General features: G+C 38.7%; 1 non-coding gene across 1 annotated transcript; it reads left to right on the top strand.

Annotated features, from left to right (window-relative positions):
* Positions 1-13,071: 13,071 nt before the first annotated feature.
* On the top strand, positions 13,072-13,177 carry LOC122054373. Its single transcript, XR_006132694.1, has one exon. It is a non-coding gene; the product is annotated as a small nucleolar RNA R71 (small nucleolar RNA).
* The last annotated feature ends 1,768 nt before the right edge of the window (positions 13,178-14,945 follow it).

Genomic DNA, 14,945 nt, shown 5'->3' on the forward strand with positions numbered 1-14,945 from the left:
ACTAGAGAACTATCATTGAACTACCGCACCAATCCCAAATTACATTTTTGGGCTCCTTCTTATTATGAGTGTGTTAGTCTCCCTGTGTTTAAGATATCGAATGTCCACTAATTAAGTGAGTTACTGACAACTCATTTAATTAATATCTAAGTCCAAGAGTAGTACCACTCAACCTTATTGTCATGTCGGACTAAGTCCACCTGCAGGGTTTAACATGACAATCTTTATGAGCTCCTCTTGAGGACATTATCAACCTAGTATCTCTAGGACACAGTTTTTTCTATAATCAACAACACACACTATAAGTGATACCATTTCCCAATTTATCGGGTTTATTGATTCAACGAACTAAATCTCACCCATTGATAAATTAAAGAAATAAATATCAAATATATGTGCTTGTTGTTATATTAGGATTAAGTGCACACACTTCCATAATAACTGAGGTCTTTGTTCCTTTATAAAGTCAGTATAAAAGAAACGACCTCAAATGGTCCTACTCAATACACTCTGAGTGTACTAGTGTAATTATATAGTCAAGATAAACTAATACCTAATTACACTACGACCTTCTAATGGTTTGTTCCTTTTCCATTTTGGTCGTGAGCTCGCTTATAATTTATAAGGTACTGATAACATCATCTTCTGTATGTGACACCACATACTATGTTATCTACAATATAAATTAAAAGAACAACTACAAACAAATGTAGTCAATTAGACCAAATGTGATTCTTTATTCATAATAAATGTTTACAAAGCTTAGGCTTTCAGTATACACTCCAAGAATCTCCCACTTATACTAATGACTAAGCTGCCATATCTTCTACCATACATCTGATTCCCATTCCCTCCACATGCCGATCGAAAGCTTTCGCCGGAAGGGCCTTAGTGAAAGGATCTGCCAGGTTATCCGCTGATGTAATCTTGGCGATGACAACTTCTCCTCGCTTCACAATATCTCGTCTCAGGTGGTACTTGCGCTCTATATGTTTACTTGCCTTATGAGCTCGTGGTTCCTTCGAGTTTGCAACTGCACCACTATTATCACAATAAATTGTGATGATTTTGGGCAAACCAGGAATCACATCTAAGTCCATTAGAAAGTTCCTGAGCCATACTGCTTCTTTAGCTGCCTCAGAGGCTGCTACATATTCAGCTTCCATGGTTGAGTCCGAAACGCATTTCTGCTTAACACTCCTCCATGAAATGGCTCCACCTCCTAAAGTAAACACATAGCCTGATGTAGACTTACTGTTATCCCTATCTGATTGGAAATCTGAATCCGTGTAACCCACAGGGAGCAGATCGTCTGCTTGGTAAACTAGCATATAATCTCTAGTCCTTCTAAGGTACTTTAATATATGCTTTACTGCAGTCCAATGTCCTTGTCCAGGGTTACTCTGACCATGCCCACGGCAAAACAGATATCAGGTCTCGTATATAGCATTGCATACATTAGGCTTCCTACAGCCGAAGCATAAGGAACTGCTTTCATGTCCTCTATCTCTTTTGATGTCTTTGGAGACATCTCTTTAGATAGAGCTACTCCATGTCTAAAAGGTAAGAAACCTTTCTTGGAATCCTGCATGCTAAAACGAGCAAGGATTGTATCTATATATGAAGCTTGGGATAGACACAACATTCTTTTCTTACGATCCCTTATAACTTTGATCCCAAGAATGTGTGCACATTCTCCTAAGTCCTTCATATCAAATTGTTTGGACAACCATACCCTTACGTCTGATAATACCTTGACATTGTTGCCAATTAACAAAATATCATCTACGTATAGTACAAGAAATACCACCACGTTTCCGTTACACTTCTTATATACACAAGACTCATCCGGACTTTGAATAAATCCATATGACTGGATTACTTCATTAAACCGGATGTTCCAAGACCTTGAAGCTTGCTTCAGTCCATAAATGGACCGATTGAGCTTGCACACTAGATGCTCTTTGCCTTTTTCAATGAACCCTTCTGGTTGCTTCATATGGATGTTCTCTTCAAGACTTCCATTAAGGAAAGCTGTCTTGACATCCATTTGCCAAATCTCATAATCCATATGAGCAGCAATGGATAAGAGTATCCGGATAGACTTAAGCATAGCTACCGGTGAAAAGGTCTCCTCATAATCGATTCCCTTCTTTTGAGTGTACCCTTTTGCAACAAGCCTAGCTTTGAAGGTTTCTACCTTCCCGTCTGTCCCTCTTTTCCTTTTGTAGATCCACTTGCATCCAACGACTTTTACACCATCAGGTGGTTCTACAAGCTCCCAAACCTTATTAGAGTACATGGACTCTATTTCAGAATTCATTGCCTTTTGCCAAGATGCTGCATCTATATCTTGGAGTGCTTCGTCATATGTCCTGGGATCAGGTTCATGTTTACCCGGGATCAAGTCCGAAGACTCTCCCAAAAACATGAATCTTTCAGGCTGCCTCACAACCCTCCCACTACGACGAGGCACTGTCTGTGGTTGTGTATCATGTGTGACACGTGTTGCAGTCTCTTGTGGTACTTCATCTTGTACTGTTGGTACTGAAGTAGACATGTCCTCTCTAAGTTCTTTTAAAACAACTTTACTACTGGGCTTGTGATCCATTATATAGTCTTCTTCTAAAAACTGGGCATTGGTGCTAACAATGACCTTCTGGTCTTTAGGACTATAAAATAAACCACCTTTCGTTCCTTTGGGATATCCTACAAACACGCGAACTTCTGTACGAGATTCTAACTTATCAGCATCTGGTTTCAGCACATGTGCTGGACTACCCCAAATCCGAATATGTCTTAGACTGGGTTTTCGCCCATTCCACAATTCTATGGGAGTAGAAGAAACTGATTTAGAAGGTACTAAGTTCACTTCTGTTTCCAGAGCATATCCCCAAAACGAATTTGGTAATTCGAATAACTCATCATTGATCTAACCATCTCCATAAGAGTCCTATTCCTTCGCTCGCTACACCATTCTATTGGGGTGTTCCAGTGCAGACAATTGGGATGAATCCCACCTTCGATAAGTAATTCCTAAACTCTCCTAAGAGGTATTCGCCACCGCGATCAGATCGTAGTGTCTTGATACTTTTACCTAATCGTTTCTCCACATCAGCCTTGTATTCTTTGAACTTGTCAAAGCACTCGGACTTGCGGCGCATTAGGTAAATATATCCATATCTTGAATAATCGTCTATGAAAGAGATAAAATATTCAAAACCTCCTCTTCCCTGGACAGACATAGGACCACACAAATCAGAGTGAACCAACTCTAACACTTCTTTGGCTCTATACCCCTTGGCCTTGAACGGCCTCTTGGTCATTTTACCTTCTAAGCAAGATTCACAAGTTGAAAAATTTTTCAACTCTAATGAACTCAAAAGTCCATCGGCTATAAGCCTCTGAATCCTACTTAAATTAACATGACCAAGTCTTAGATGCCAAAGATATGCTTGGTTCATTTCTGAAGGTTCTTTTCTCTTATTAGAATTAGAAGATGAGTTATAAATTTTCATGTTTTGCTTTGTGGAAGAAATTGGATTTAAAATATACAAATTGTCAACTAATGCACCAGAACAGATAATCACTTTATTTCTTTTAATAACTACATCGTTAATGAAAGAAACTGAATATCCATCTATAAACAGTTTAGAAACTGAAATTAAATTCTTTCTAAAAATGGGTACATAAAGACAATTTCTTAAAACCAAATTTCTATTTCTACTAAAAGACAAGTAGACGTCTCCCACTGCAACAGCTGCCACCTTAGTAGCATTGCCCATGTAGACGGTAATCTCCCCTTCAGATAGTCGTCGAGTTTCCTGGAACCCCTGCAAGGAATTGCAGACATGATCAGTGGCTCCCGTATCTACACACCTGTGGTAGATAACACCGCTAAACATGTTTCAACAACCGAGCATGAGATATACCTTTGTTTTGGTTCCTACGAGGACAGCCCTGTCCAGTCTGCTTACAGATGAAGCACTTGCCCTTGGCTTCTTCACTCTAGCTTTAAATCCCGTACTCTGAGATTTATTCACTTTCTTTGCTGAGCCCTCTTTTCTTCTTCTTCTTTCCTTCGGTTTAGAAGTAGAACCATTTTCAAGAAAGTGAATTTGAGAATTGTGACGAAATAATCCTTCACTGCTTGAATGTCAGTAGTTTCCCTAATGAATAAATCCTTTTATTCATATTATAGTTAGCGGAACCGCTCAAAACTTCTAGGTAGCGTTTGGAGGATCATATCGATCCGGGTTTCCCATCAATTTCTCCTCCAAGGATCTATCTCGTTCGGATAAGCCATCATCTTTAGGATATGATCCCCACAGGAGTACCCTCTTGCGTGGTGGTGTCATTATCTTTCTCATAGCTTCTTGTCTAGAAGCCCTATCCCGATGACCAAAGAGCTCCTTGAGATTGTTCATAATATCATAAGTCGTTGGTAAATCTTGATGTCGATGTTGCAATACATTTGACATTGAAGCCAAAATGTAACACCGCGCCATCTCATCGCCTTTACCCATCTCTTATGATATTCAATCTCCTCTTGGGTAGATTCACCAATGGGTGCATCGGGACAAGGTTCAGTCAAGACAAATTTATAACTTTCAGCAGTCAGAACAATGTCCAGGTTCCTTTTCCAATCTATGTAATTAGGTCCAGTAAGTCTATTTTGTTGAAGTATGATGGACAGTGGGTTGAAAGTCATCCTAAGAATCACAAATAACTTTTGGTCAGAACTCTAAATTTAGAATAATATTGATTCCTCAAACAATACTATTTTAAATTAACCAACACCTCATCACACCGTGAATTTTGTATGCCACGTTAGTGTGGACGTATACAAATTCAACATTTGTAAAAGGAGGGTTTTAACCCATTAATTTTATTATCTTGTCAACCTAACTTTTTGACAAATAAAATTAATAGTTGGTATTATTTGGTCACACAAATAATAATAGTGACTCCGTTGGGGAGGATACTATTAGATGTGTCTAAGTGTATACCATTACTTGACACTAAGTCCATTAATAAGATTATGCCCCTTCCGTTGGGGAAGATCACACGCTCTTAATTAATTTCCTATAGTCATCCAAAAATGGAAGTCTGTTCTAGTGATCCACAAACAAGCTCATCCGTTATGGAGGAAGGCACTCAGAGCCAACGCGCAAGCTTGTTTGCATCACTTACAAACCAGTAATGGAGACCATGGGATTTATTTAAAATCCCTCTCCCACTTAGTTATTTATAAATGAGGAATTTTAACTATGCTAGCCTACTAAACTTGTAAACTAACATGCACACACAGCACAATATAAAAGCAATAAATAGAAAATTTAATTTTCAACTATTATGGCTTTTATCTCTTAATTGTCCTCCGTGTGTTGTCATCCCAAGCTGCTGCCATATTTGGCCACCGCCTCCGGGTCTAGCTGTCGCATCCATCTTGCTCCTAGTTCCGCTGCGCCTCTGGTCCTTAGAAGGTTCCACGCTTTGCAAGATTCGATCCGCGATATAAATAGAATTTTATATTTTTGATCCTATATTCCATAAAAGGAATGTACATGTATCTAGATCAAAAATAAAATCCTAATAAAACTAAATACAGCTCCTGCTATATACAATTATGCACACACATATAAATTGCCCTTGACATGTCCAAGGGTCCAATCACACATAATTAACTAAAAGCCATAATAGTTGGATCCTGCATCCACAAAGTTAGCACATCCTACTATTATCCTGCCTAAATTATGTATGACATGTGCATAATTAAACTAAATACCAAATACACAGAGGCAAAACCCTAGCTCTGATACCAATTGTTGGTTGCTACTCGGAAAACCTAGAGGTTCCACTGTACAAAAATTTTGTACAAAGGTCTGAACCTTTTCCTAGCTACCATGTGTTCTTTTAAATTAAATTTTGGATCGCCTGCGGAACTTAACACGTTTGATCCAAAACTTAATCTATTTGTTCTTTTAGGTTTTGACTTGGATCTTCTACGGAACTTAACACGTTCGACCCAAGTCTCCTTAAGTTATTAATTCCATTAAATATTAATTTCCATAAAAGGTTCCCAATTCGACGTGGCGAGGCACATGGCCTTCTTGGATATGGGAGCAACCACCACCGACTAGACAAAACCTTTAATAGAAAGCTAATATTTAATTTCCTAAAATAACTTTAGGTTAACCAAAGAGAACAATCAAATCACAAGGAAAAGAAAGAAAACAAAAGAACACAACATCGAAAAACATATTCGAAATACTAGAACGTAAGCCTCTTGTATTTGGTATTATTTCCATAAATAACTAGCATGATGCGGAAATAAAAATTACTAGTTATACCTTGTATAAAAACCTCTTGATCTTCTACCGTATTCCTCTTCTAACCTCGGACGTTGTGTGGGCAACGATCTTCCGAGACGAGAAACCACCAATCACCTTCTTCTCCTCCTAGCTAGGTTCGGCCAACAAAGAGGAAGCTTCACCAAGGAAGAAAATCAAAATACTAACCAAGCTCCAAGAGATGCTAGCTTTCTCTCCTTCTTCTTCTTCTTCTCCGAGTAGTATTCGGCCACCACAAGAGCTCCAAGGAAGGGAGAGAGGTTCAGCCACCACAAGAGGAAGAGAGGGAGAGGATGGCCGGCCACACCAAGGAACAAAAAAGGGAGAGAAAATAATAGAGGTTGTCTGTCATGAAGGCACCCTCACCCCTTCTTTTATATTCCTTGGCCTAGGCAAATTAGGAAATTTAATTACAATAAAATTTCTTCAATTTCCTTGACATGATTTAATTTAGAAAAATAAAATAAATTTTCCAAATCAATCTTCAATGGCCGGCCACATCATTGGAGAACAAATTGGACAAGTTTTAATCAACAATTAAAACTTCCTAATTTGTTTTCGGAAATTTTAAAAAATAAAATTTCTCTTTAAAATCTCTTTATGGTTGATAAAAGGAAATTTCTATAATTTTAATTTTATCAACATGTGAATAATTTTTAAAGAAAAAATAAAACATCTCTCCAATCTACAAATAAGGAAAGAGATCTAATCTCTTTTTTTAATCTTTTATAGATCTTTTACAAGAGAGATATTTTAATTTTAATTCTCTTTAAATTATATCTTCCACATAATAATAAAAATTAAAATCTCTTTTTAATTTAATTTGGCCGGCCCCCACTAGCTTGGGTTCAAGCTAGGCCACCCAATTTATACCTAGGCCGGCCCTAGCTTGGTTCCCAAGCTAGCTTGGCCGGCCCCTTATTGGTGGGTATAGAAGGTGGGTATAGGTGGGTATAGAACTCTATAAATAAGAGGCTACGATAGGGACCGAGAGGAGGAATTGGTTTTGGTCTCCCGATAAAATTAAGCATCCCGTGTTCGCCCCGAACACACAACTTAATTTTATCAATGATAATTCATTCCACTAGAGAACTATCATTGAACTACCGCACCAATCCCAAATTACATTTTTGGGCTCCTTTTTATTATGAGTGTGTTAGTCTCCCTGTGTTTAAGATATCGAATGTCCACTAATTAAGTGAGTTACTGACAACTCATTTAATTAATATCTAAGTCCAAGAGTAGTACCACTCAACCTTATTGTCATGTCGGACTAAGTCCACCTGCAGGGTTTAACATGACAATCTTTATGAGCTCCTCTTGTGGACATTATCAACCTAGTATCTCTAGGACACAGTTTCCTTCTATAATCAACAACACACACTATAAGTGATACAATTTCCCAATTTATCGGGTTTATTGATTCAACGAACTAAATCTCACCCATTGATAAATTAAAGAAATAAATATCAAATATATGTGCTTGTTATTATATTAGGATTAAGAGCACACACTTCCATAATAACTGAGGTCTTTGTTCCTTTATAAAGTCAGTATAAAAGAAACGACCTCAAATGGTCCTACTCAATACACTCTGAGTATACTAGTGTAATTATATAGTCAAGATAAACTAATACCTAATTACACTACGACCTTCTAATGGTTTGTTCCTTTTCCATTTTGGTCGTGAGCTACTGTTTATAATTTATAAGGTACTGATAACATCATCTTCTGTATGTGACACCACATACTATGTTATCTACAATATAAATTAAAAGAACAACTACAAACAAATGTAGTCAATTAGACCAAATGTGATTCTTTATTCATAATAAATGTTTACAAAGCTTAGGCTTTCAGTATACACTCCAACAATAATAAAAGATATCGTATCCATAGGGACTGGAATAACTACTAAAGATGTCTCAATGCAAGTTAGCTAAACAACTAATCAATGGGTTGACAAGTGCAAAGTAAAACTATGAAAAGTAAGATAGAAAATGAAAGAATAAGGGCAACGATAAAGGGAATGTTCTAGGAGTTTTGGTTTCTTTGTAAGGTTGTTCCATGTAAATGATCTACCAAATCTTATTCCTCAATTATCTATCATTTGTAAAAGGTTGTCGGTTCTCTCTTACAATAGACAACCGACCTAGGATTGAAATCTATACCTAAATGTAATCAATTAGGAATGAACCTATGTTGTCCTTACACGGGCTTGCCTGTCACGTGCGTCCCTCGGATAATCAACATACGAATTCATCACTCATCGACCGCATCAAGATATAAAGATTAATGCACACAATCTATCCTACCTCCTTGAATTATCCTATTTCACCCTCAAGATTGTTCCTCAAATGTCCTTACACGGGCATGTTCCTGTCACGAACGTCCTCGGAAAATCGAATGAGATACAATCTCTACAAGATCCACAAAATATCCAAACATTCAATCAAGCATGGTAATTAAGCCCTAATCACAACAATCCACACAAGATCAAATGAATATAAACAGGGCAAAATCATAGAAATAGGAAATTGACACTTCCACAAGAGTTTTACATCAAATCATCCTTACAATTACTCCCTCCATCCTAGAACAAGAAATCTACTCCATAAAACAAGGAAAGAAATCCGAAGAAAAGAATATTACAAGCATTCTTAATCCCCTCAAATCCAAGAAAAGAGAGAAAGAAAACTTATCTATAAAGAAGAACGTCTTCGGATCCAACCCTTGCTTTCCTGTAGTCAATTCGGTGAAGATCCGCCCTTAGATCACTGGAAATCCCTCCAAGAATGGTAAGGAACGTCCCAATTCTTGATTCACCCCAAAAGAGAGAAGACCCCCTTTCAAATGATGAAGACACCCTTATATAGAGAAGGAGTTTGGGCACCACACAGCCCCGTGACACGGTCGTGTGAGGCTCACACGGCCTGCACTACTCCCCTCTCTGCCAGGGTGACACGACCGTGTGAAACTCACACGGCCTTGGCATGCTCTGCCACTGCCCCCTTGCACGGTCGTGTAGATCTACACGGCCTACACTGCCTCCAGTTCTGGTACTCTTGCACGACCATGTCTGAGACACGACCATGACTGGTTTGGTCTCTGGATGGCTTACACAGGTGTGTCTGGGACACGACCATGTTCTTCTCCTGCTCTATCAAGGTTACACGGCCGTGTGGATTCACATGGCCATGTCATTCTTCTCCTCTGGAAACATTACACGGCCGTGTGGCTCACACAACCATGGGTCATGTAGCTCACACGACCGTGTGGAGCTCACACCCCCTTGCATGGCCCTTGCACATCCCTTGTCATAGCTCTAAATAGCAATGTTTCATTTCAACGTCTTTTACACCATCAATATGGGGTTTTCTCTGGTTTAAGTCTTCATCAAAGTTGTAGATCTTGAAGTTATCTACAAATCGGTATAAAGAACAGCCCAAAATTCCAACCAAGCACAAAGTTATGACCATTTTACTTTTAGTCTGCAGTGCTGGAAATCTCACACGGCCTGCACACGGCCGTGTGATGTTCACACGGCCTCAACACGCCCCCCACACGGCCTTGACATGGCCGTGTGGGTGCCACGCTGCCAGAACATGAAGAAAACTTAGTTTTTCATGCCCGTGTCATTCTGGAAGCTCTCGACTTCATTTAAACTCCGTTTTTGCTCTAAATCATGTCCTATCAATCAAAACAAGCAAAGAGTAGATCTCCGAACAAAATATAATGGAAGTATGACATTATAATGAAATAGGATGCAATAAACATAGATTATGTGCATGAAGTACAAGTAGATGTGCGTCAAAGTATATATAAAAGTGTATATAATCTACGCACATCACACCCCCAGACTTAAACCTTTGTTTGTCCTCAAGCAAAATATCGCAATCATGATTCATGTATTCAACAATGCATCATAATCCTTAATGCACTCTCCTAACTCTATCCATAAGTTTCATTAATGAGCATGATCATAGAAATAAACCTAGTATGGCTTAAGCATAAGTCTCTTGTGCACTGTGCAAATAAGTACCTCAAAACCCTTCAAGTTTCAATCTTTGTCCTAGTCAAGTCGTCATCCAATTTGAGTTCCTAATGTTTTCAATGATAGACACTTACCTGCCACACACTTGGTTCATATTTCTCAATCAACCCAAGGTCTCAAAGGCATGCTCGATATCAGGAGAACCATAGAAGTCATTTCCCCAGTAACCTAACTCGGTCTCAAAGGGGTGACTTTCTAGTTTCGACTCACGAAAATTGTTTTTTTATATCCCTTTTTTTCACACTCTTTTTTTTCCTCTTTATTTTCATCATGCACCTTTTTAAACACATGAGAGTTTATAGGCACATAAGTTGGGATATTTTGATTTTTCTAAATGAGTTTTTCAAGATTCGATCCTCATCTAGTAACCAAAATGAAGTTTAAGAAATCACCATGGAAACCAAGCACTAAACAAATAGGATGAATCATGACTATTTCAATGATATCAACTATTCAAGCATCAAGTCAAAGTGTAGTGAAAGTAAGATCCTTAAAGCTAGGACAAGACTAAAACTTATTTCTAATTGATACTTAGCTCAATTCATGCTATTCAAGATAAAGAAAAGAAGTACACTAAACATACTATCATCATTTACAATATCATGGATCAAGATAAAGAACGTGCTAACAATTTGCTTTAAGACAAGAAAACATAAAAATGGAGTTTGATGTTCTCAAGATGTATGCCACAAAAAATCAAAACAAAATGCAAAACATAAGTAAAAAAAAAACAAACAAAGCAAATCAAATGCATCCCCCCAGACTTAAACTTTTCATTGTCTCAATGAAAACTAAAAACAATGTGGAGGAGATTTTAAGTAAGAGAAGTTACCAAGTGATGAGCTCCAAATGGTTGACATTCATGTTTTTAAAGATACTCCTCCATCTAATACTCACATTCCTCCACAACTTTGAATTCTACAATAATAAGATAGACAAGAAAAATTAAGTAGAGGATATATATTTATTATAAAGAGAGAACTAAAGACATAAAAGAAAATAAGGAAAATGAACTTGGGTTGCCTCCCAAGAAGTGCTTGTTTAAGGTCATTAGCTCGACCACCTCATTAGATTCATCTAAATCTTGCTCTTGGATGGGTAAGATATTTCAACACACTCCTACCAAGGACTCTTATTATGGAGGGAGCTTTCAATATAGGAGTTAAAAAGTGAAGTATAGCTCTCTCCATCTTCGTTTTCTTTAAAGTTCTTTGGGGTGGTTGAAAACGGTTCAGATTGAGCTTCCAATTATTAGCCCAAGTGAAATCTGCACATGCAAAGAAAATACAAATCTCCCACAAATATATTAGATAAGATAGAGCCATAACCAAATTAAGATAAGCAGAATAAGAAATAAAAACTGAATCACATCCAACAAAGTCAATGATAGGTTCCTCTATAAAATTTTCCAAAAGATCACAAGAAATACTAACCTTACTTTACTGAGACATACCTGAAATTTCTAAACATGTAGATGTGACTTCCTCTGAATCAAATGATGGTTCTGGCTCTGGCTAAGGTGTTGATGATATCAATGATGGTGATTCTTGAGACTTTGCTATATCTACATGAGTCCCTATACATTGGTCCACAACATGTTCAATCCTTGCAACTCTTACAACATCTAAGGATTGTGTGGACAAAGGAGGTGATTCTTGAGATGCTACTTCCACAACACAGCTCCCTACACATTGTTCCATATCAACATCATCAACACAAACATTAAAAAACAAACCAACATCAATATCCTCAATAGGAGAATCAACTATAGGAGGATCAATAACTTCACTTACAGTTTTAAGTTGATCTACCACATCACATTCATCATCTAAAATTTCAATTTCACTATTTCCAATAAAACCTGGAGGTAGATCTAAAAACTCGTTATCCACTGCATTATTATCACAATCCCCATCTGAAGAGTCTTCATCTTTTTACACACTATGAAATCTGCACTCAACCTTACCAGTATCACAGAATTTTTTAAAGTCATTGTTCTTATTGACCCCCACTAACCTTTGTGGAAAAGGAATCCTTAGCGAAGGTCTTGGGGAAGATACTTCTAACTTCCCATATTCCCTTTTAACTTGTGGAGGAGATTCAACTTGCTTATCTTGTGTTGGTATGATCAATCGTTGAGGGAAAGGTACTTGTGGCATTTGGGAACCTCCTGGAATAATGGAACTGAGTTCATGTGGTCTTCTATTGTTCTTCTCCTCAATTCTAAACATGTCCTTCTTCAGAAGTTCTTCATGATTTTTTTCAATTCTCAACCCAACATCATCACACTTTTCACTAGATCTTGTCTATGGAGGAGGGGGATCTTCTTTAAACCAATTTGAAACAATACTTTCAATCTTTGCTCCTAAATGTTTGAACTCCCCGTTCCGTGACTTGTGATTTTCAAAACTCATAGATGGTTGAGTTACAATTTGTTTGACAGGCTCTATAGCATTTATGGATTGCACTTCTTGAATGTTTGAGGGAAATTTCATCCAACTTATGTTCGACCATTCATGGAGGTTCAATGTCACTTGATCAATTAACATATATGTTTCATCTACACTTTTGTCCATAAAAGATCCTCTAGCTGATGAATCCAATAAACTTCTATCTGAGAAAGAAATTCCCCCATAGAATATGTGCAGAATCAACCATTTTTCAAAACCATGATAAAGGCACTGTCTTTGAAGACTCTTGAATCTATCCCATACTTCAAACAATGATTCTCCATATGCCTGAGCAAAATTTGTTATGTAATTCCTCATATACACTGTTCTGCTTGGAGGGAAAAAATGATTCAGAAATTGCTTCTCTAATTTCTCCCAACTTGTGATACTTTGAGGATGGAGAGAATATAACCAAGTCCTTGCTTTATCCTTGATACTAGAAGGAAATGTCATCAATCGAACTGCATCTGCTGATACTCCTTCACATTTCACCATATCACAAATCTCTAAAAATATTTCAAGATGCAGATAAGGACTTTCTAATACTTCTGTTGGACCCCGTGGGTGTTTTGATGTGATCAACCAAGTTGGTTAGGTCCCGCTTTGTGTTTCATCCCTGTGTCTGAGTGTGCAAGAGCTTAGGAGCGCAGAAAGTCGAGCGGAAGACGCAGCTAGCGAGAAGGACGGCACGGGAAGGGAGTCGACGGGCTCGGTGCGTCCGAAGGACCAGAGAGCTGCGGAAGAGTACTCCGGTGGACGAGAAGAACGTGCGCGGCGTTTGAGGGAGGAGAAGCCGGACGGAAGCCTACTCGAGGAGAAGACTTGAAATTGGGTTCGGGTGAGCCCTATTTCGGTTGGCCGAATCACCAAAACTATCGGAGCATCGGAAGCCAACGCAATGGAGCTGGAAAAGAAGCACAAGCTGGAAAACCAGCTTGAAGGCGCCTTCATGAAGCATGAAGGCACCCTCAACATAAAGGCGCCTTCAACAGGTCAGAGTTTACCGTTTGCGCTGCAGATAAAATTTTATCAGCTGACCGAGCTGGAGGTGCCTTGAACCTTGTTGGAGGCGCCTTGGACCCTCAGGATAGACTTTCTAGGAGCTATATAAAGGCCCCTGGAGCTAGGAAATATTCATTCAACTCAGTATTAGATTTCCTAGCAACTGTTGAGCTTTCTAAGTGTGTAAAAGGCTTCTCCGCCTTCAGCAAAGGAGTTTTCTTACTACGCTTTTCATCGCCTTGGATTAACAACCGTGTTGGTTGTAACCAAGTTAATTCCGGGTCTTCTATATTTCTTTCTGCTTAATTGTTTTATTTTATTATTGCTATTTTTTGAGTTGAAAGTTTGAGGAGGGTATAATTTTTATTTGTAGGCAATTCACCCCCCTCTTGCCGGCCTCCGCTGCACCTACAATTGGTATCAAAGCAAGACTGCCTTAGAAGGACTAACCGCCGACTGAAGCACGAATGATCAAGACGATGGTCGGAGCAAATATTCATCCCCCGAAGTTCAATGGAGACTTCGCGACATGGAAATGCCGGATGGAGGTATTTTTCAAAATAGAATTTGACATTTGTTTAATTATGAAATATGGCTATGCAGTTCCAAAAGATAAAGAAGAAAACACGTGGAGCAAGAAGGAACAAGCCGATTTTGTCGCCAACGGAAAGGCAGAATTCCACCTGCTTAGCGTGCTGCCACCACAAGAGGTAAGTCGAATCGGAAGCTACGACTCCGCGAAAGACCTCTGGGAAAAATTCCTGGAGCTTCACGAAGGTACCTCGGAAGCTAAGCTAGCGAGGCGCGACATCCTCCGGACCCAATTAACGAACCTCCGGATGAACCAAGGCGAGAAGGTAGTGCAACTCCAAGCAAGGATCAAAGAGTTGATAACGCAACTCAACAACCTTGGAGAAGAAGTAACGAACCGGGACTCAATTCGGTACGCGCTCAACACCTTCCCGAGAGCTCCCGAGTGTGCCTCCTTAGTAGATGCGTACTACATCTATAAGGACTTCAAGGTAAGTACTTTAGAACACTTGTTTTCTACTTTTGAACTTCACGAATCTCGAGTTGCAGAGCCCA

This window comes from Zingiber officinale, chromosome 3A (genome assembly GCF_018446385.1).
Source record: "Zingiber officinale cultivar Zhangliang chromosome 3A, Zo_v1.1, whole genome shotgun sequence".
In the NCBI taxonomy this organism is placed as follows: Eukaryota; Viridiplantae; Streptophyta; class Magnoliopsida; order Zingiberales; family Zingiberaceae; genus Zingiber; species Zingiber officinale.